Below are 20918 nucleotides of genomic sequence, written 5' to 3'. Positions count from 1 at the left end.
CTGTTCATTATAGAAAACAAAAGAGATGAATTATAATGGATATTTTTGGCCATCTGATACCCCAAATTCTTATGACATTGGATCTTCTTGGTTTATAATATCACTACTGGGAAGTATCATTACAGAACCAGTCCTTAGGGGGAACAAACTGAACAGTTCAGTCACAAAACCATTCTGAGTCCTTGAGCATTACTGACCTCCATTATGAGTAATGCAGGTGATTAACAATGACAGAGTCCCAGCAACAATCACAAGAAAAGAAAGACCAGACTCATAAGACTAGCTTGCTGCTAAGTCACTTCAGTCGTGTCCAACTCTGTGCAACCCCATAGACAGCAGCCCACCAGGCTCCACCATCCCTGGGATTCTCCAGGCAAGAACACTGGAGTGGGTTGCCATTTCCTTCTCCAATGCATGAAAGTGAAAAGTGAAAGTGAAGTCGTTCAGTCGTGTCCGACTCTTAGCGACCCCATGGACTGCAGCCTACCAGGCTCCTCCGCCCAAGGGATTTTCCAGGCAAGAGTACTGGAGTGGGGTGCCATTGCCTTCTCCGAAAACTAGCTTAGCTACTTATACTTAAATCTAGACTGACTTAATGCTATTGAGGTTCCATCAATACCAAAGTTGCTTACAAGTCAAATGCTTTAGCTGACAACTTTCTTTTCACTCTAAAACAATAATCTGAATAACATAATATCTCATAAAATGAAGTTTCTTAGAAAGGCAACCATTCAGCTTTGCCTAATAGAGTGCATTTAAGTAACTCAGTGCTCGATGTTTTTCATGAATGCAAATGTAAAACAAGGCTTCCTACACTCAAGCAGTATGCAATCTAGAAAAGGAGGGAAAAAAGTATCAATACATAGTATAAATGCTCTCATAATGCTTCAAACAAGGACCTATGTATAGGCATTCTACTGAAGGACAATCCAAAAAGCCTTAATGGAGGAGGCATTTGTATTATTTTTGAAGTGCAAGATACCAGACACTTTACTTTGGAGATTCGAACCTCGATATCATACTTAAGACATAACTTGATGTTCAGATTATCAACTGGTTCCCCCAACCACAAGGGTAAATAAACTCCTAAAGGAGAGAACTAGGCATTCACTGTTCATTATCAGATCTCATTACCAGTGTCTCTTGACACTCAATGAATATTTTTAAACTGAGCCACAAAACAGCATCAGAAAGACAGAATCTTATATAATAAGTCTTGTGTGTTTCTAAAACACAAGGCATATATAAGAAAAAAGTTAAGAGAGGTAGGTATGTCCCTTTATTATTTATTCATTCAACATGGTCTGGGTACCTACTATCTACCAGGATTTCTGGACATCAACAATCATTCCTGCTTCTTTAATCTGTACAGCTTTAAACTTGAGGAGCAGGCTTCCTAGGTGCTACATTGGTGAAGGATTCACCTGCCAATGCAGGAGACGCATGAAATGCAGGTTTGATCCCTGGGTGGGAAAGATCTCCTGGAGGAGAAAATGGAAACAGGCTCCACTATTCTTGTCTGGAAAATTCCATAGGCAGAGGAGCCTGGCAAGCTACAGTCTGTGGGGTTGCAAAGAGTCAGACACAACTGAGTGACTAAGCACACAAACTTGAGGAACAAGTGAAGGTATCATCTGATCAGGTGATGAAGAGCCTATGGAAACACACATCTGAAATTACTGAATCAAATTTAGGAGAAACATTATATGGTATTAGTTCAATTTTATTATACACATGAAGTTGAAAACCAGACAGAATAACTGATTTGTTCAAGAAACTATGGCTATTTTTAAGTAGAAGAGTTAGGATTAGAATGTAGACGTCTTAGTCTCTAAAACAGTATTTTTCAGAGCGCTAAAAGGGCTAAGAGTAAAAGACTTTTAAAAAAGATTATTTCATAATCCAGGTATGATAGCTGCCAAAGCAAAGAAAAGAAAAATAAGTGTGCAAAATTGAAGGTGTTGAGCTGAGACGCTCTGGTGTTTCAAGTGGTGTTCCAAGCACATTTCAAGGCCTCCCATGGACCACAAGGAGCCTTCTGCCCTGCTGAAGCTGATGAGGAAATAAACACCTGTCCTTTCTTCAGGCCGTATGAGCAAGATTCCATAGACATCACATTACATAAGACCAGCATCACCCTCTTACATCAGTGTCAGGCATATATGGCCTGTGGGGGCTTTCAGCCTCCTTTGATACAGCCCTCCAGCTAAGAATGGTTGTTACATTTTGAAAAGGTTAACAAAAACCAAAACAACTATGATGAATACACAAGAGACCGTATGTGTGTTGCAAAGCCTAAAATGTTTACTATTTGGCCATTTATAGTAAAAATAGGCAGATCCTTGTCCTAAATTAGTAAAAACTACTAAAACTTTGTAATAATAACTGAGTTCAGCATGGTACTTGAGTGTAATAAGTACACACTATGTTACTAAGTCTGTTTCACACAAAATTGAGCAGTGCTGCAAGTCTTCCACTGAGCACTCATGTATAAGAAGTTGAACTTCTGCAATTTTCAGAAAGAATACGCCACCCTCTGGCAGAAAGCAAAGAGGAACTAAAGAGCCTCTTGATGAAGGTGAAAGAGGAGACTGAAAAAGCCAGCTTAAAACTCAACATTCAAAAAACTAAGATCATGGCATCTAGTCCCATCACTTCATGCAAATAGATATGGACAGACTTTATCTTCTTGGGGCTCCAAAATCACTGCAGATGGTGACTGCAGCCATGAAATTAAAAGACGCTTGGTCCTTGGAAGAAAAACTATGACAAACCTGGACAGCATATTAAAGAGCAGAGACATTACTTTGCCAACAGACGTCCATATAGTCAAAGCTATGGTTTTTCCAGTAATCATGATGTTAGAGTTGGACTGTAAAGAAGAGTAAATGCTGGAGAACTGATGCTTTTGAACTGCGGTGTTGGAGAAGACTCTTGAGAGTCCCTTGGACTGCAAGGAGATCCAACCAGTTCATCCTAAAGGAAATCAGTCCTGAATATTCATTGGAAGGACTGATGCTGAAGCTGAAACTCCAATACTTTGGCCACCTGATGCGAAGAACTGACTCATCGGAAAAGACCCTGATTCTGGGAAAGATTGAAGGCAGGAGAAGAAGGGGACAGCAGAGGATGAGATGGTTGGATGGCATCACCGACTCAATGGACATGAGTTTGAGCAAGCTCCAGGAGATGGTGAAGGACGGGGAAACCTGACGAGGTGCAGTCCATGGGTCACAAAAAGTCGGACATGACTGAGAGACTGAACAACGGCAAAATGATACCGGTACATTAAAGGTGCTGGTGTGTGTCAGTTATTATTTTTAACTGCTGCTCTTCTCACATTAATTTAGAAACAATTATGGTTACTTTTTCATTTTATTGGATGAACATTTTTGCAGAGTAACTGATGTATCGTTACCAATCTATTTTATTACTCTACAGTTTCTGACTATCTCCTCATTTTAGGATGGTGGGTCATATGATGTTTTGCCTTACTCATGTTGACATGTTCAAAACTCTTTACAAAAAAATTGGTTTAGAGACAGAGAGACAAAAAAGAGGTTTCTAGGTAGGTAACAAACAGGATAGTGATCTAAAATAACTGATAATCATTCCTAGCTTCTCCCAAGTCGTGTCTAGTAGATTTCATTTCATTACCTTGCCAGGGGTATTGTGAATTTTTGAAGTAGTCATATTCATTTTTACTGGCAAATGTCTAATTTGAAAGGAAAAAAAAAACCCTTGTGAAACATGAAAATTAAGGAATTAATTCTTTCCATAGCCATAAACAGTTACTTGAAGAAAAACTCACCTAATACACTGAGATAGGATTAAATCAAGATGCACCACTACAAGAATACAACGAACAAATTATTTTTGCATTATTCACAATCTACAACTCTTTGCACTATTACTACTAGAGAGGTAACATTAAAGTATATTACACTTTTCATAACATAAGGAGAACACCATTTCCTACACATCCAGGAAAAGTGCATTATTATTTATACAAAACTCAAACCATGCCCTTTCTGCCTCTTCATTCTTTTCTGTACCAAACACACACTGTGTTCCGTAAGAGTCTGCTGCCATCTAGCGGATGACCTAAGGAAAAACCTGCTTCATAGCAAAAGGTTTTTTTTTCCTGTGAGTACAACTACAGGCCTGCTATCAGAGGCTGTGCACTGACACCACCTGTCAGAACTCCCAGGGGACCAGGGAGGACACTGTCTGACCAGTGAGAGTGGCCAGGCTTTGGGGACACCCTGAGTTAGCCCCAAAAGGCACACAGACCACCTTCAAAGAAATGTCTCCAAATAACGGAGAACAGAATACAACCACCTGCTCTTTTAACACAAAAGAGCTCTGTTGCTCAATCGGAAATAACTCAGCTGAAACTGTCAATTGTGGAAAAAAAAAATAACGGTTATTAAAACACGTGGGCAAGTGGTTTAGAGATTCTGACTCAAGTCTCACCAACATCACACAGAGGAAGACGAGTTTAACACTGATCAGCAAGCAGTCTGGGAGCCAGACAGCTTGATTTGGAAACCTGACCTCACTCGTTCCTGGCTGCTGACCTTGGGCAAGTGATCTCATCTCTCCAAGCTATAACTGCCTCATAGTCAAGTGGAGGGAAAACTCGGGGCAATGTACGTAAGGGCTTTGTACTGGAAACAGAAAGAGCTTACTAAATGAGAGAGAATAGTATGAAGAGACTTAATGTTTTTCTTCTGGAAGTCATAGATGAGCACAGTGGCCAGCTATTGGAAGTTGACAATGACCAATTAGGAGCAATCATTGAAGGTGATGTTCTTACAACAAAATGAAGAATAAGAATATTCTTATTAACATACATTAACTAATGTGAAACATGCTGTAGGAGGGTACTGAAATCTAATAAACTCTGATAAAGTTATGAGAATTGTAGAGATAATGATAAATATAAATCAAGACAAGATAGTTATAACCCCCAATTAGGAAGGAAGTCAGCTATTACCTGACAGTAACCATGTCTAGCAGTTACATACAAGTGAGAAACTGAACTATTAATAGGAAAAAACCCTACTAAATACTAAACAAACTCTAAATAAAAGCAAACTCTGTATTAGCCTCCAGGCTTTCTTCATCTATCAAACCATCTATTTTAAAGGGTGCTTTTAAGCATCAATATTATAGAAGATGGTATATATAAAAACATTGCAAAATGGCATAAATTTCTATTCGGTTGGTGCAAAAGTAATTGTAGTTTTGCACTGTTGAACTTTGCTGTTTGATATTGGAATACATTCTTAAATAAATGTGGTTATGTTATATATCATTTTAATGGACATTTCTTGCTTTGTGCTTTTTTGCTAATGCATTACCTGCTGTTTATATTTATTTTTCAGTTCAGTTCAGTCACGTCCAACTCTTTGAGACCCCATGAACTGCAGCACGCCAGGCCTCCCTGTCCATCACCAACTCCCAGAGTTTACTCAAACTCATGTCCATTGAGTCGGTGATGTTATTCAATCATCTCAAAGACTAAGAGCAAATTCAAGCAATTTTTTAATTCAAGTTCAAAATGGGTTGTAAAGCAGTGGAGACAACTTGCAACATCAACAATCTGGCCCGTGAACTGCTAATGAACGTCCAGTGCAGTAGTGGTTAGGGAAGTTTTGCAAAGGAGACGAAAGCCTTGAATATGAGCCAGCCATCGGAAGTTGACAATAACCAATTAAGAGCAATCATCAAAGGTGATGCTCTTACAACTACATGAGAAGTTGCAGAAGAACTCAGCATCTACATTCCACAGTCATTTGGCATTCAAAGCAAACTGAAAAGGTGAAGAAGCTCTATAAGTGGGTTCCTCATAAGCTGACTGCAAATCAAAGAAATCATCATTTTGAAGTTTTGTCTTCTCTTATTCTACTCAACAATGAACCATTTCTCAACCTGATTGTGAGGTGTGGCAAAAAAATGGATTTTACACAACAGCCAGTGATGACCAGCTAAGTAACTGGACTGAGAAGAAGCTCCAAAAAACTTCCCAAAGCCAAACTTGTACCAAAAAAAAGGTCATGGTCATTGTTTGGTGGTCTGCTGCCCGGCTGATCCACTATAGCTTTCTTAAACCTGGTGAAACCATTACCTCTGAGAAGTGTTCTCAGCAGATCGATGAGATGCACTGAAAGATGCAACACTTTCAGCCAGCACTGGTCCACGAAAGGGTCCACAACAACGTCCGACCACACATTGCACAACCGACATTTCAAAAGTTGAACGAATTGGGCTACGAGGTTTTGCCTCATCTGCCACATTCACCTGACCTCTCTCGTCAACAGACTACCAATTCTTCAGGCATCTCAACAACTTTTTGCAGGGAAAATGCTTTCACAACCAGCAGGATGCAGAAAACGCTTTCCAGAAGTTTGCTGAAACTTGAAGCACAAATTTTTATGCCACAGGAATACACAAACTTATTTCTCAAATAAGCAAGAATGGGTTGATTGTAATGGTTCTTATTCTGATTAATACAGATGTGTTTGAGCCTAGTTATAACTGCAAGGAGATCCAACCAGTCAATCCTAAAGGAAATCAGTCCTGAATATTCATTGGAAGGACTGAAGCTGAGGCTTAAACTCCAATACTTTGGCCACCTGATGCAAAGAACTGACTCACTGGAAAAGACCCTGATGCTGGGAAAGATTGAGGGCAGGAGGAGAAGGGGATGACAGAGGATGAGATGGTTGGATGGCATCACCGACTCGATGGACATGAGTTTGAGTAAGCTTCGGGAGTTGGTGATGGCCAGGGAAGCCTGACATGCTGTAGTCTATGGGGTCACAAAGAGTTGGACATGACTAAGTGACTGAACTGAACAGATAACGATTAAAATTCACTGTCTGAAACTGCATTACTTTTGTACCAACCTAATAAAAGAACACAAGATGCTATTACTGGTAACTACGATAATCAGAGTTAGAATCATTAGGTTGGGCTAATCATTACTCAGTACAAGGTGCATAAGATAATGCACCATGAAAAAATACCTGCATCAGCTGGTTGAAAATAAGTCTGAACACAAAAAGGTTTGAAGAAAAAAAAAAAATCAAGTGACCTAGGTTTATTTTCTTATATCAGGAAAAACCAAGAAAAGTATACTGTAATTCTAAAAAGCATATGGTAAGTAGAAAAACTCGTTAGAAAATCTGAAAGAAAATTACTGAAATAATTATGGGCTTTTTCCCCCAATATGTTGTCTTGTGACCTGAACAGGGAGCTTATCTTCTTCATGAAAGAACTGATGTGCATGGTGGGGAGGAAAATGAAGGATCTTCTAAAGAATGAGTCTTGAGCTGAGAAGCTGCAGGTGAAGCCGGTGCGGCCGGGGCCAACCCCTCTGGTTTACTGTGCTCGCCCTCCTGGCACTCCAACACCCGCAGGCAAGTCCTGCTTCCACGAAGCAGTTTCTCATCTAGAACACATTTAATTTTAAATTCCTCATTGGTTTTCTTCCCAGATATTTCAAGAAAGGCACACAGTGTAACAAAGTTGCAGTTTCGGGCAGTTTAAAGCTTCTGTAGACTAACAAAAAGTTAAATCTGAAGTCATGGTTCTTAAAAATGAACAAAGTACAAAAGCGAGTCATTTGCAAACTGTATCTAAACAGTACTTTGGAATTCGAAGGTGGCCAGAATACTGCAAGCTCTGAGTTAGCAAAGACGTTCAGACCTAACATCTTGTCACATGGGCCTGCCCAGCCGACGTAGTCAGAATGAGTCTTGAATCAGGAGTTAACAGAGGCCCAGAGTAAGACGCGGCCCCTTGAGAGGGTGGTCTGTGTACACAGCTAACACAGGGCGGCTTGCCAGCGGGGAAGCCTTACTCCTTCCGGTTTTCCAGCCCTCCTGACCCCTACTCAGCCCACCTCACCTCTTGGAAGAGCTTCCTTCCTGTCATCTGCTGATGGCCTCCCCCTGCTCCAAAAGCAGCTGCAGTATTAGGCATGTGAGGAATCCCCCTCCAGCTTATATGACTGTGCTTCCTCAACTGTTAACCTCAGTCTGAATTCCTGATCAGTTTTAGTTGCAATACCCTGCTACTCACATGTTATTGCCTCTTCTTCCCTCCCCAAGCCATAAAGAACAGAGTGGGGGTGGGGGGAAGAAAACCTACACAAGTTATATTTTCAGAGAAACCAAGACAACAAAAAAAATCCTCAAAAATATGTACGTGTGGCCAAAAGGAACAGATAAGAGCAGATCCTGGGTGAGAAGCCACGTGTATGGACAGGGAGTGAGGGGGTGTTGCAGATGAGAACAGGGGAGGCAGAGCTCCAAATGTCACCAGCAAGTATCCACCAGCAGAAGACGGTGACTGCACCCCAAGGTGGGGTCCAGGAGCAGTGCTGAGAAGGAACGGGGGCGGCTCTGCTGGGGGAGGTGGAAACCGGAGGCTGGGACCACACTCGGGCCCCCAGGCTACCCATCTCTTAAAGTGTCACCTTTCTCTAAGAGGAAAGGGACACCTTAGAAAGAAGCAGCTGAACACTGGGGAGTCAGTGGAGTGATGGGGGGACACCATGGCTGGAGGAGAAAGCCCTCCTACACCCGGCTAGGTTCTGAGAGGCAGAGGGGGAAAGAAACAGTGCCTCAGGGCAGCACAGAGAGGAAGGGGCCCTAGAGTAGAGTCTGACTCCTCCCTCTCCCTTCACAGCCAGGAAAAGCACACTCACTCCACTGAATAACAACAGAAAGAACAGATATAGCAACCATGCAGAAGACTATAAAAAACTGTGGAAAAGAACAGCAAAACTCCCTATGAGGAAAACACAGTAGGAAAAAAAAATGCAACCACAGAAGTGGATAAGGTGAAAATTATAACCCAAAATAGCACTGAATTTTTTTTTTTTTTAACTCAGTGAAGCAACTGCAATTTTAAAGGAAGATCACAAAAGAGCTCCTAGGCAAGAGGGCCAGATAATAGGCACCAACGAAGCAGAAACTAGAGGAACTTAGGGAAGAAAAAGAATTTAGAATTCTTTTCTGCAATGAATGAAAAATGACAGGTCAGGATAGATGCACAGAAAGCAAGAGCCCCAGAGACAGTGGGTGTCACTCTGGGTTGTTCAGGTCACACTCCAGACTTTCTGATGGTTTTAGCTACAGGTTCACCATCACTCTCGACTCCTCTCTCTCAGCTCCTGGTGATCTCAGTACCCATGCTGATAACCCTGCCACCATCCTGGCCTGGCAGGCTGAAGTCCATGGGGTCGCAAAGAGTCAGACACGACTGAGGGACTGAACAACAATCCTGGCCTCAGTTCTTTGTATGAAAGTGAAAGTTGCTCAGTTGTGTCCGACTCCTTGCAATCCCATGAACTATATAGTCCATGAAATTCTCTAGGCCAGAATACTGGAGTGGGTAGCCTTTCCCTTTTCCAGGGGATCTTCCCAACTGAGGCATCGAACCCAGGTCTCCCTCATTGCAGGCAGATTCTTTATCAGCTGAGCCACAGAGAAGCCCCAGTTCTTTGTATGTTTCTTTCCAAATGAGCTTATCCTCCATCCTCTCAAAATCACACACTCCAAGATCTAACCAAATGCCTTCTTATTACCAACAACCGTTAACTGTTCCATAACCTTAGTTTCATAGACACTACTTACAAATCACCACCTCCTGTATGCCTAGCACTCTCTGACTGGTACCCTGATCCCAACAAGCCTCTGACAACTCCCAGGACCTAGGGCCCTTCGGTCCTGCCTCTTTGCCACTTTCCCTCACACAACCTCCCCCACCCCCTCGGTTCACTGGCCTCCTGACCCAACTTGCACTCCACAGCCAGCCTAAACATCATCATCTTCTACTCCCCTGCTTGTGTCCTTGAGTCCCTCCCTCCGCTCATCTTCACCACTCAACAAATCCAAAACTCTAGTTGAGCCCAACACTGTGCGTCCTCTAGTACATAACTGTGCCATACAGCACTTACCAAACCTCTGTTAATGCAGACTTTATCCTAAGATTATAAGTTTAACACTGGGGGAACTTACCATTCATGCTGTTTTTACAAATGAATCCTTCCGAGTTCTATATAAAGAAAATACCCAGTGTAATGATACCTAGATGAGAACATTCTCTTATCTGTGTATCCAAGTTCCATTTATTTACATGCTCAAAAGTCTAGTTCTACCCAGAGTAAAAGCCTGAGTTAGGGATTTTGGTAGATAAGAGCTGAAAAATCAACTAATGTCACTCTGTCAGTGTTGGCTTATCATTATGGTCATTATCAGTAATCACTTCAAACAGAAGTAATCTTATAACAAAGGACTATTTAATAAAGGTATTTCTATATTATCCATGAATTACTCTTCCTAATGAGCTATTCAGTAAATGAAAACATCTTTCAGAATCTTGAGTTTTTCATAAAAATCAAAGAAGTTAATATAAATATCTCTTCTCTCATTCTATATCAATACCTGCCTAAAGCACACTAACCCGCATTACTTTAAAAATACAATACATTACAACAAAGTGTAGAATCTTGGGATTCAAAAGCCAACTTCAGCATTATCTGGGTTTCCTGTTACTTTAAATCCCAGTGCAATATGCCAAGGAATGCAGGGCAGTGTTTAGTTTGCGAGGGCTGCCATAACAAAATACCATAGAGTGGCGGCTTAAAACAACAGAATTTTATTTTCTCGCAGTTCTGGATGGAGGCTGGAAGCCTATGGTCAAGGTGCCAGTGGGGCGGGCTTTTCCTGAGGCTTCTTCTTGGCTTGCACATGGCCTTCTTCATGCTATATCCTCATGTGGCCTTCTCTCTGTGCCTGAGCATCCCTGGTGTTTCTCCCCTTCACATATGGACAACAGTCACACGGAATTAGGAAACCACCCTTATGACCTATTTTAACCTTAATTACCTTTCCAAAGGCCCTATCTTCAAATTCAGTCACACTGCAGATTAGGACTTCAACAAATGAATAGGGGAACACAATTTAGTCCATAACAAGGAACTTGACACAGCTTACAAGAGAGGAAGGTAAAAAAAAAAAAAAAATAATGAATAAATTAAGATACTTGTCAAATATCTTTGATGTACGCTCAAACACCTGGATGAATGAGTAACTTGTACCAGTCCATGGCAACCTCAGAAAACCTTGCAGGAAGGACCACTCATAATCACTGTAATTCCTTCTACTCAACTCCTAATTACTCTCCTTAATATCATACAAAAGGAAAGGAGATCCTCTTCCACTTGACACTTCAGTTCAGTTCAGTCACTCAATCGTGTCCGACTCTTTGAGACCCCATGGATGGCAGCATGCCAAGCTCCCCTGTCCATCACCAACTCCCAGAGCTTGCTCAAACTCATGTCCATCGAGTCGGTGATGCCATCCAACTATCTCATCCTCTGTCATCCCCTTCTCCTCCCGCCATCAATCGTTTCCAGCATCTAATGAGTCAGTTCTTTGCATCAGGTGGCCAAAATATTGGAGCTTTAGCATCAGCATCAGTCCTTCCAATGAATATTCAGGATTGATTTCCTTTAGAATTGACTGGTTGGATCTCCTTGCTGTCCAAGGGACTCTCAAGAGTCTTCAACACCACAGTTCAAAAGCATCAATTCTTCGGTGCTCAGCTTTCTTTAGAGTCCAACTTTCACATCCATACATGACTACTGGAAAAACCATAGCTTTGACTAGATGGACCTTTGTTGGCAAAGTAATGTCTCTGCTTTTTAATATGCTGTATAGGTTGGTCATAGCTTTTCTTCCAAGGAGTAAGAGTCTTCTAATTTCATGGCTGTAGTCACCATCTCCAGTGATTCTGGAGCCCAAAAAGATAAAGTCTGTCACTGTTTCCATTGCTTACCCATCTATTTCCCATGAAGTGATGGGACCAGATGCCATGATCTTCGTTTTCTGAATGTTGAGTTTCAAGCCAACTTTTTCACTCTCCTTTTTCACTTCCATCAAGAGGCTTTTTAGTTCTTCTTCACTTTCTGCCATAAGGGTGGTGTCATCTGCATATCTGAGGTGATTGATATTTCTCCTGGCAATCTTGATTCCAGCTTGTGCTTCATCCAGACTGCCATTTCACATGATGTACTCTGCATATAAGTTAAATAAGCAGGGTGATAATATACAGCCTTGATGTACTCCTTTTCCTATTTGGAACCAGTCTGTTGTTCCATGTCCAGTTCTAACTGTTGCTTCCTGACCTGCATCAAGATGCAAGTCAGGTGGTCTGGTATTCCCATCTCTTTCAGAATTTTCCATAGTTTGTTGTGACCCATACAGTCAAAGGCTTTGGTGTAATGAAGCAGAAGTAGATTTTTTTCTGGAACTCTCTTGCGTTTTCCATGATTTCCAATGGATGTTGGCAATTTGATCTCTGGTTCCTCTTGACATCCCTTCAACTATTTGAAGCAGCAATCCAATCCCCCTCTAGATGAAATGCTCCTAGTATTTCCAAATGTTGCATGGATCCATGCATCATAGAGTGATTTCTGTACCCTCTCATTCCCCTCTCCCTTTCCATTATTCACATTCAACAACTGGTACCCCACCCCCCACCCCACCCCAGAACCAGGCTCATAGAAAGGTACTGTGCCTTTCCTTTAAGATTTCTAAGATAACTTTTTCCCCTCATGTCATCCTTGTGCAGAAGCCATGCTAATCTTCTCTGTATCATTCCATTTTTAGAATTAATATATGTGCTGCCAATGTGAGCACTAAGATTTCTTTATAAAACTTGCTTTGTTCTCATTCAGTTGATTTTACACTGTAGCATTGTAGTCAGGATTGCTGAGCACTTCCAATCTTATCAAACTGTGTTCTTTCCCTCCAGGGTCACATCTTGAAATCATAACATTCTCTTCTTTGAAGTTTTCTATTCTCGCCTTTATGTTCTATCCTTTGTCATCCAATGGATTCTTAATAGCCTCTGTATGCAAAGCTCTTGAGAGATATAATTCTGCATTAAAGTATGATCCCCTGCCATAGAAGAGATTAGACACTCTGGTAGTAAAGGAAAGAATGTTGGCACCTAGAAAAAAATCATAAAGATGAAATACAGAAGAATTCACAAGCCAGCATCTCATTACCAAATGAGTGAGAAGAGATTCCTGCCATAAGGCCAAAGGTAAGAAAAAAAAATAAACATTTATAATGGCTAGTACATGACATGCATACTTATATAGATAAAGGGTAACCTACTTGAGATTATTCATTTGTTCTTATAGGACAGAGAGCTATGAACAGGGCACATGAAGTTCTTTCTCTTTAGGAGCTGGCATTCTAGTAGAGAATGCAGAAAATAAGCAGACAATTATAGTAGTTTAATATACCAATCAAATAGAAGAGAGTTGGACTATAAAGATGGCTGAGAGCTGAAGAATTAATGCTTTCGAACTGTGGTGCTGGAGAAGACTCTTTAAGTCCCTTGGACTGCAAGGACATCCAACCAGTCAATCCTAAAGCAAATCAGTCCTGATTATTCATTGGAAGGACGGATGCTGAGCTGAAACTCCAATACTTTGGCCATCTGGTGCGAAGAACTGACTCATTGGAAAAGACCCTGATGCTGGGAAAGATTGAAGGCAGGTAGAAAGGGGGATGACAGAAGATGAGATGGTTGGATGGCATCACTGACTCAATGGACATGAGTTTGAGTAAGCTCCAGGAGCTGGTGATGGACAGGGAGGCCTGGTAGGCTGCTGTCCATAGGGTCGCAGAGAGTCAGACATGACTGAGTGACTGAACAATAGACTTACTAATGAAAGGCATCACAGAAACAAAACTGTTTAATGAGAAAGAATGAGTGGAGGAAGCACAGCGATAGGTCAGGGAAGATATGTCTAATGACACAACCTTTGGGCTGAGACCTGAATGCCAAGTAGGAGCCAACTGTGTGAAGATTTGAGAAAATGTTTGAGGCAGAGGAAAAGCAAGTGCAGTTACTCTGAGTTAAGAAGGAGCTCAACTGTTCAGTCAGGGGAAAGGCAGCTACTGTGGCTGAAATCTACAAAGGGGGAGAGTGGTAGGAGTTGGAGAGTGAGGGCAGGATCAGACTTGGAGGGTATGGTGGGGCATGGTGGGCTAACATGGTCTGACATCCTTCACCTCGGCTACAGTATGGAGAAGAGACTGCAGGTGGGCAGGAATGGGAGCCAGGGGTACAATTCAGAGGCTGCTATCACGCAGAGAATAAAGAGTAGGAGCTGGGACCTTCGTGGTGACAGCAGAGGCAGAGGGGAAAGGACAGATTTGGCAGGTAGGACCAACAGGATATGCATTTAGGTTGCAAATGGGGAGCAAAGACTACACAGAACTAGGGACTGAGGTTGGGACCAAGGGTAAGAAAGTTCATGTTCAGGACAGACGGTTTACATACAGGGGCAGTGAGGGACAGAGCTCCCTGGAGCTGTATCTTTATTTTAGCTCATAAAATAAATTTTAGTTCCTAAAACAAACAGAAAGCGTTCACTCACATTCAGTTGTAAACCACACTCGTTTTCAGTCACGTGGGCAAAATCACCAGAGAGAAGAAAGGGTGGCTGCTCTTTGCTCAGATTCCCTCGGATTAAGACATGAATGTTTACCCCTACCTCTGTTCCATGTCAACACCTTAGGCGAAGAAAATCACAACAGTGAATTCAAAGCTACTGAAGCTTTTCTCCTCAAGAGGAAAAAAATTCAACCAGGTATTTTCAGACATGTGACATCAGAAGTAGATATAACATATCGCATTTTAAGGAAGGGAGCGAGGGAGAGAGAGAACATGTTTTCTACTCGTTTCCCCACCAACCAATTGCCCTAGGAAAAGAAGGAAACACCTCCATTTCCTAGGTAAATACACCGTTTCAGTCAACTTATTAACTTCTCACGACTGGTGATCCTTTTTAAAGAAAAGTCTGCTCTGGCAACCAAAAAGGAGAAGTTGATGATACCAGCTTCCCTTTTTTGCAGTCATGTGTTAAGGTGCAAAAAGAGTATCCTTCACCAGACTGTAGTTAAAAGAACTGCATTCATTCTCAAAAGAAACAAAAGGGCTCACACCACTATAGAGATTTTTATGTTTCATCTCAAAGTCCTAAGGACCTCCTGAGAATAAGAGCCAGGTGCCGATCCTTCTCAATAAACAAGGAAAGAAATCACAACAGAGAAACCAATAATATTTACTTCAAATCTAAACAAATCTGTGTTGGATCAACAGCTTTAATCTATAGGAGATATATGATTAAAAAAAAACAATGAAGATTCAACACAAATCTTTTTCAGTCACCTTCCCTTAACATTTATAATATGGGCTTCAGTTCACACATCTTACGCCCCCCTACAAAGTCCCGACTTCTCAAATCTTCTGGAACACATATGACATATCATGCCTATTTTTTCTGCTAAGAAAACTTCTACACGTACACATTCATATTTTATAAAGTTACCAATGGATCTTTTTTTTTGGTTCTTTTCCAAAGGCAAGCTTTAGCCACTCTCCAACTTCCTCTTTTAGATGATTCTTTAAACCAATACTCAAATGACAGAATTCTTATTAGCACTGGTAAGACTTACTGTAATATATATGTACGGTAAACTTTTACCTCAACAAATGTGTTTCGTGGTCAGCTGTGGTCATTTCTATCTATCAATTTCCTTCAACTCATAACTTAGATAATTCTGACATGATTCACTCCAGAATCCCTTGTAACTGCAATTCTCCCACCTCTTAATATTTAGAAATAATACATAGCTCTTAGTGGAATTCTAGTTGTAACTTATAGATAACTGTTTCCATTATGGGAATTTAAAAGCATGCATGAAGGGTCCAGATGTGGCAATTGGTTTCTTAATACTAAAGAGAATAATCTCACATATGTTAGAAGAGCTCTCAGGACTTTTATTTTTTTACTTGGTTTAACCAATTCCACTTGGTTAAAATCATAGCCTGTTAAAGTTAGAACAGACCATAATCCAGCCCACAGAAAAAATATATAAGAAAATCATGCCCTGGAAGACTAGACAGCTTACTCAGGTCACACTGCTCTCTGGATCTGATTTCAGGAAATGTGCATGCACGCACACAGAGCTTGCCTAATTAGAAACTTTTCCTATTGTCTCATTGATTTTCCCCACTCAGCGAAATTCTGAAAAGTCTGGTTCTAATCAGGGAACTGCAATATAAATCACAATGGGACACAACCGTGGCTAAAATGGGTAAAATTTAAAAGACTGCAGATGTCAAATATTGGCAAGAATTTGGAGCAACATAAACGAATACAGTGGCTGGTGGGGCCACTACTTGGGTAACTGGCTTGCTGTATCTACTACAGTTGAACATACACATTATCCTTTGACACTGCAACCCAATTCCCAGACACACACATGAAACAAAACAATGTATAAGAGTGCTCAGCATTGTTCATAAAAGGAAAAAAACAAAACAAAACAAAGCAAAAACACAAAAACACTCCAAACGTCCAGCAACAGTAGAAAGAAAAACTAGATATGGTATGTCTGAATACAGTAATGAAAACAAAGGACTGACAGCTACCTGTAACAATACAGATGCAACAATACTTAGAAAGTGCACAAACCTAATGGGAGAAAGAAGTTTAACATAAATTACTTGATTCCATTACATAAAGTTAAGAACTAGGAAGGTTAATCAGTGACATTAGAAGTCAGGATGCTGGTGATCTATGGACAGTATGGACGGGCTCTAAGCATGAGAAGGTCTACAAGAGGCTGGCAATGTTCTACTTCCTGATGTGTGGTATTGTAACATAATTTACTGAGCTACACTAATAATTTCTATACAGTTCAGTTCAGTTGCTCAGTTGTGTCCGACTCTTTGCAACCCCATGAATTGCAGCACGCCAGGCCTCCCTGTCCATCACCAACTCCCGGAGTCCACCCAAACTCATGTCCATCAAGTCGGTGATGCCATCCAACCATCTCATCCCCTGTCGTCCCCTTCTCCTCCTGCCCTCAATCCCTCCCAGCATCAGGGTCTTTTCCAATGAGTCAACTCTTCGCATGAGGTGGCCAAAGTATTGGAGTTTCAGCCTCAGCATCAGTCCTTCCAATGAATACCCAGGACTGGTCTCCTTTAGGATGGACTGGTTGGATCTCCTTGCAGTCCAAGGGACTCTCAAGAGTCTTTTCCTTCACCACAGTTCAAAAGCATCCATTCTTCAGAGTTCAGCTTTCTTCACAGTCCAACGCTCACATCCATACATGACCACAGGAAAACCCATAGCCTTGACTAGACGGACCTTTGTTGTCAAAGTAATATCTCTGCTTTTTAATATGCTATCTAGGTTAGTCATAACTTTCCTTCTAAGGAGTAAGCATCTTTTAATTTCATGGCTGCAGTCACCATCTGCCATGATTTTGGAGCCCAAAAAAATAAAGTCAGACACTGTTTCCACTGTTTCCCCATCTATTTCCCATGAAGTGATGGGACCAGATGCCATGATCTTCGTTTTCTGAATGTTGAGCTTTAAGCCAACTTTTTTACTCTCCTCTTTCACTTTCATCAAGAGGCTTTTTAGTTCCTCTTCACTCTCTGCCATAAGGGTGGTGTCATCTGCATATCTGAGGTTATTGATATTTCTCCCAGCAATCTTGATTCCAGTTTGTGCTTCTTCCAGCCCAGTGTTTCTCATGATGTACTCTGCATATAGTTAAATAATTTCTATACAACTCTCTCTATATACGTGTGTGTGTGTGTGTATAAAATACTTCTATTTTTTTAGATTAAAAAAGTCTTCAATTATGTGATGGGATGTCAATATATTTATCTGTTTCTTTCAAAAACATGCATTCTTTCTGTGTGTTCCATGTGTCCTGAGTCCTTCTCTGAATTGTGTGTGTTTGCACCAGGATGAAGGGGCCCTGTGAAACACCCTCTTATGGTTCACCTCATATTTAGGCTCAAGCCTTTTCAACCCACAGAGACTTGCTTATCCTCGTCCTGGATATCACAGGTAGGATGTCTCAAACAAAATACAGATGTTAAAGGGTAAACGAGTATATATCTCCTTTCCTCATTCTGTTAATGAAAATGGTACTGTTTAAAAAAATAACTTGAGAACTAAATCTAAAGTTTGAGAACTAAATCTAAGCATGTCTTTGACGCACTATGATCTTCTGGTCTTTGGATAACAATCGGTTTTATTTGTACGTCAACTTCAATCTATTGGGAACGGTTGCCTAGAATAATGCACTAAGAAAGATTTAATTCCATGTTAAGGCCAGAGATAGAGAATACTGTCAAAATGGAGCACAAACACCTTGCTGACTCACAGTCAACAGAACACTTTGTCCCTTAGGATAAAAACAGGTTCTTAATCATTTTAAATGCTCCACAGAGAAATCTCTAATAAAGTTCTAGTTTATTAAATCTATTTATTGCATATACTTAGATAGTGATATTATTTTAACATAATTTTATTTCTAACATATTTTACATTTACATATTTAGAATATTTAAATATTTTATGCTGAATATAAATTATATTATTGTAATGTGGTTTAAATACATCATGAGTAAAGCAAATCAACAAGACTAGAGATTATTTGTAACAAAAAGTAGCTTAATAGGGAGGGAAAAAAAACCCACTTAAGTTTAAAAACATTTTGTTTCCTCTACCCTACATTTTGCAAAACAGAACTGCCAGAATACTGTTTTGAAAACTCACAAAATTCCAATTTTACGAAATGCTATTTTGGGGTTCCTCCAAGAATTAAGTCTTTTGACTGCTATTTTTGGTATAAATTAAACCATACAACTCAATTTTTTTTTTTTTTTGGTATAAATTAAACCATACAATTTAGTATTTTATATGTTTTCATTGATCTTAATCAAAATTAATATGAAAATAAATTTTCCCACTGTAATACTCAGGAAGACTTTAGCTTCAGTTGAATAGATGTACATATTCTAAATATGAGGATATTTCCTTACTTACAACATCTTCTCTTTTGATTTCTTCTGTAAAATTAGATAATTTGTACTGACACAAATTCAAAAGATGCAAATGTAGTGTGAAGAGAAGCACCTAAATGGGGTGCAAAGTATCATCTTATTCAATCACGTTCAATATTATTAGCATTACCAGATGGGGGAAAAAGTGAACTGAAATTTCACACTTCTCCCTTTCACTTCCATGTGATTTCTGCAGAGCCCTTATCAGTAATGCACACTTGATGGTAGGTTAGATTTTTAGCAGTAAATTGCTCTACTGAAATCTAAACTTCCCATCATTTAAACATTTAATCTTAGAATTTAAAAAAGACAACCTTCCTCTGCTTCCCTGGTACACCCACTCTCTCAACTGTCAAAACTTCAAGTAGTTTACTTTCTCTTCTTTCAATAAACTTCTAACAGCTTTCTCTCTCACTATCTATCTGGTGCCTGTGCCTCCTATTTTGTTCAGAACTCAGAAACTTTCCATCTTTACCCATCAAATTTCGAGTCCACACCACACTTTGCAACAAATCTGTACAGTGGATAAAAAGGCAAACCACTTATCAGTGGTCCATTCCCCATAGTCTCTCACCTTCAAAGACAATTCTTTCACAAGTATCCTCTCACCAGAATCTCCCTTGTATAGTAGGAAAAAAATGCACCTTTTCTTTGGTCATCTTTGTATTTCTATGGTAGAATCTACTAGTTGCCTCCTAAATAATTCATTTATTTATTCCTTTTCTCTCAAATGGAGCAATCCCCATTTTTAGTGAGTACACTGCAATCCAGCTAAAAGATGCTTTCGGCCTTCCTGGCAGTAGCCATGTGACTCTCAGTTCTGGTCAGTAATATACACAGAGGTGAGAGGGTGCTGGGAAGTCCCTTTAAGTGGAACAGGTCAGTCCTTCTGCCTCCTTTTCTCCATCTACACAAGGAACATAGATAGGACACTGCCTTTCTTTCTTTCTTTTTCTTTTTTTTTTTTTGAATTTTCCAAATCTGTGAACCATCTTCTTTTTAGTTAAAAAAAAAAAAAATTTATATATATATATATATATATATATATATTTTTACCTTTTGACCCCCTTGACTTATTTCTCCCACCCCTCACCCCTGACAACCACCAATCTCACCAATCTGTTCTCCATATGCAGAAGTTTAGGGGTTGTTTGGTTTGAGGTTTTTTTTTTTTTTTTTTTTTTTAATTTCACATGCAAGAAAGATCAAACAGTAATTGCCCCCTTCTCTGACTTAATACAGTGCACTTGAGGTCTATCCATGTGGTCAAAAATGGCAAGATTTCGGGTTTTTTTAATGGCTGAATAATGTTCCACTGTGTATATCTATCTATCCACCACATCATCTTTATCCATTCAGCCATCAATGGACACAGGTTGCTTCCATACCTTGGCTATTGTAAATAAAGCTGTAATGAACATGGGAGTGAGATACACTTTCAAGCTAGCATTTCTGTTTTCTTTGGGTAAAAATCCAAATGTAGAACTGCTGGATCATATGGGAATCCCTGGCGGATCAAACGGTAAAGAATCTGCCTGCAATACGGGAGGCTAGGGTTTGATCTCTGGGTTGGGAAGATCCCGTGGAGGAGGAAATGGCAACCCACTCCAATATTATTGCCTGGAGAATGCCATGGACAGAGGAGCCTGGCAGGTACAGCCCATGGGGTCGCAAAGCATATGACTGAGTGACTAACACAACAGCACAGTGGTAACTCTACTTTTCATTTTCTGAGGAACCTCCAGTGCAGTTTTCCATAGTGGTAGCACCAATTTACATTCCCACAGACAGTGCAGAAGGGTTCCCTTTTCTCCACATCCTCATCAACACCTGTTATTTCTTGCCTTTTTGGTTTCCTTTGCTATGCGGTTTAGTTTGATGTAGTCCCACATATGTTTGCTTTATAGGTTTCACTTTTGTTGTCAAATTTAAAAAATCATTGC

General features: G+C 40.3%; 1 protein-coding gene and 1 pseudogene across 1 annotated transcript in view; both read right to left on the bottom strand.

The window, feature by feature from the left end:
- Window positions 1-20918, bottom strand: part of STX7 (syntaxin 7) — a 58649-nt gene that overhangs the window by 22771 nt on the left and 14960 nt on the right. The gene's annotated exons all lie outside the window — the stretch shown is intronic.
- On the bottom strand, window positions 12606-12719 carry LOC112587690 (annotated as a pseudogene).

Source organism: Bubalus bubalis, chromosome 10 (genome assembly GCF_019923935.1).
Source record: "Bubalus bubalis isolate 160015118507 breed Murrah chromosome 10, NDDB_SH_1, whole genome shotgun sequence".
Lineage (NCBI taxonomy): Eukaryota > Metazoa > Chordata > Mammalia > Artiodactyla > Bovidae > Bubalus > Bubalus bubalis.
The sequence above is the reverse complement of the archived record's forward strand: the minus strand, read 5'-3'. Positions and strand labels throughout refer to the sequence as shown.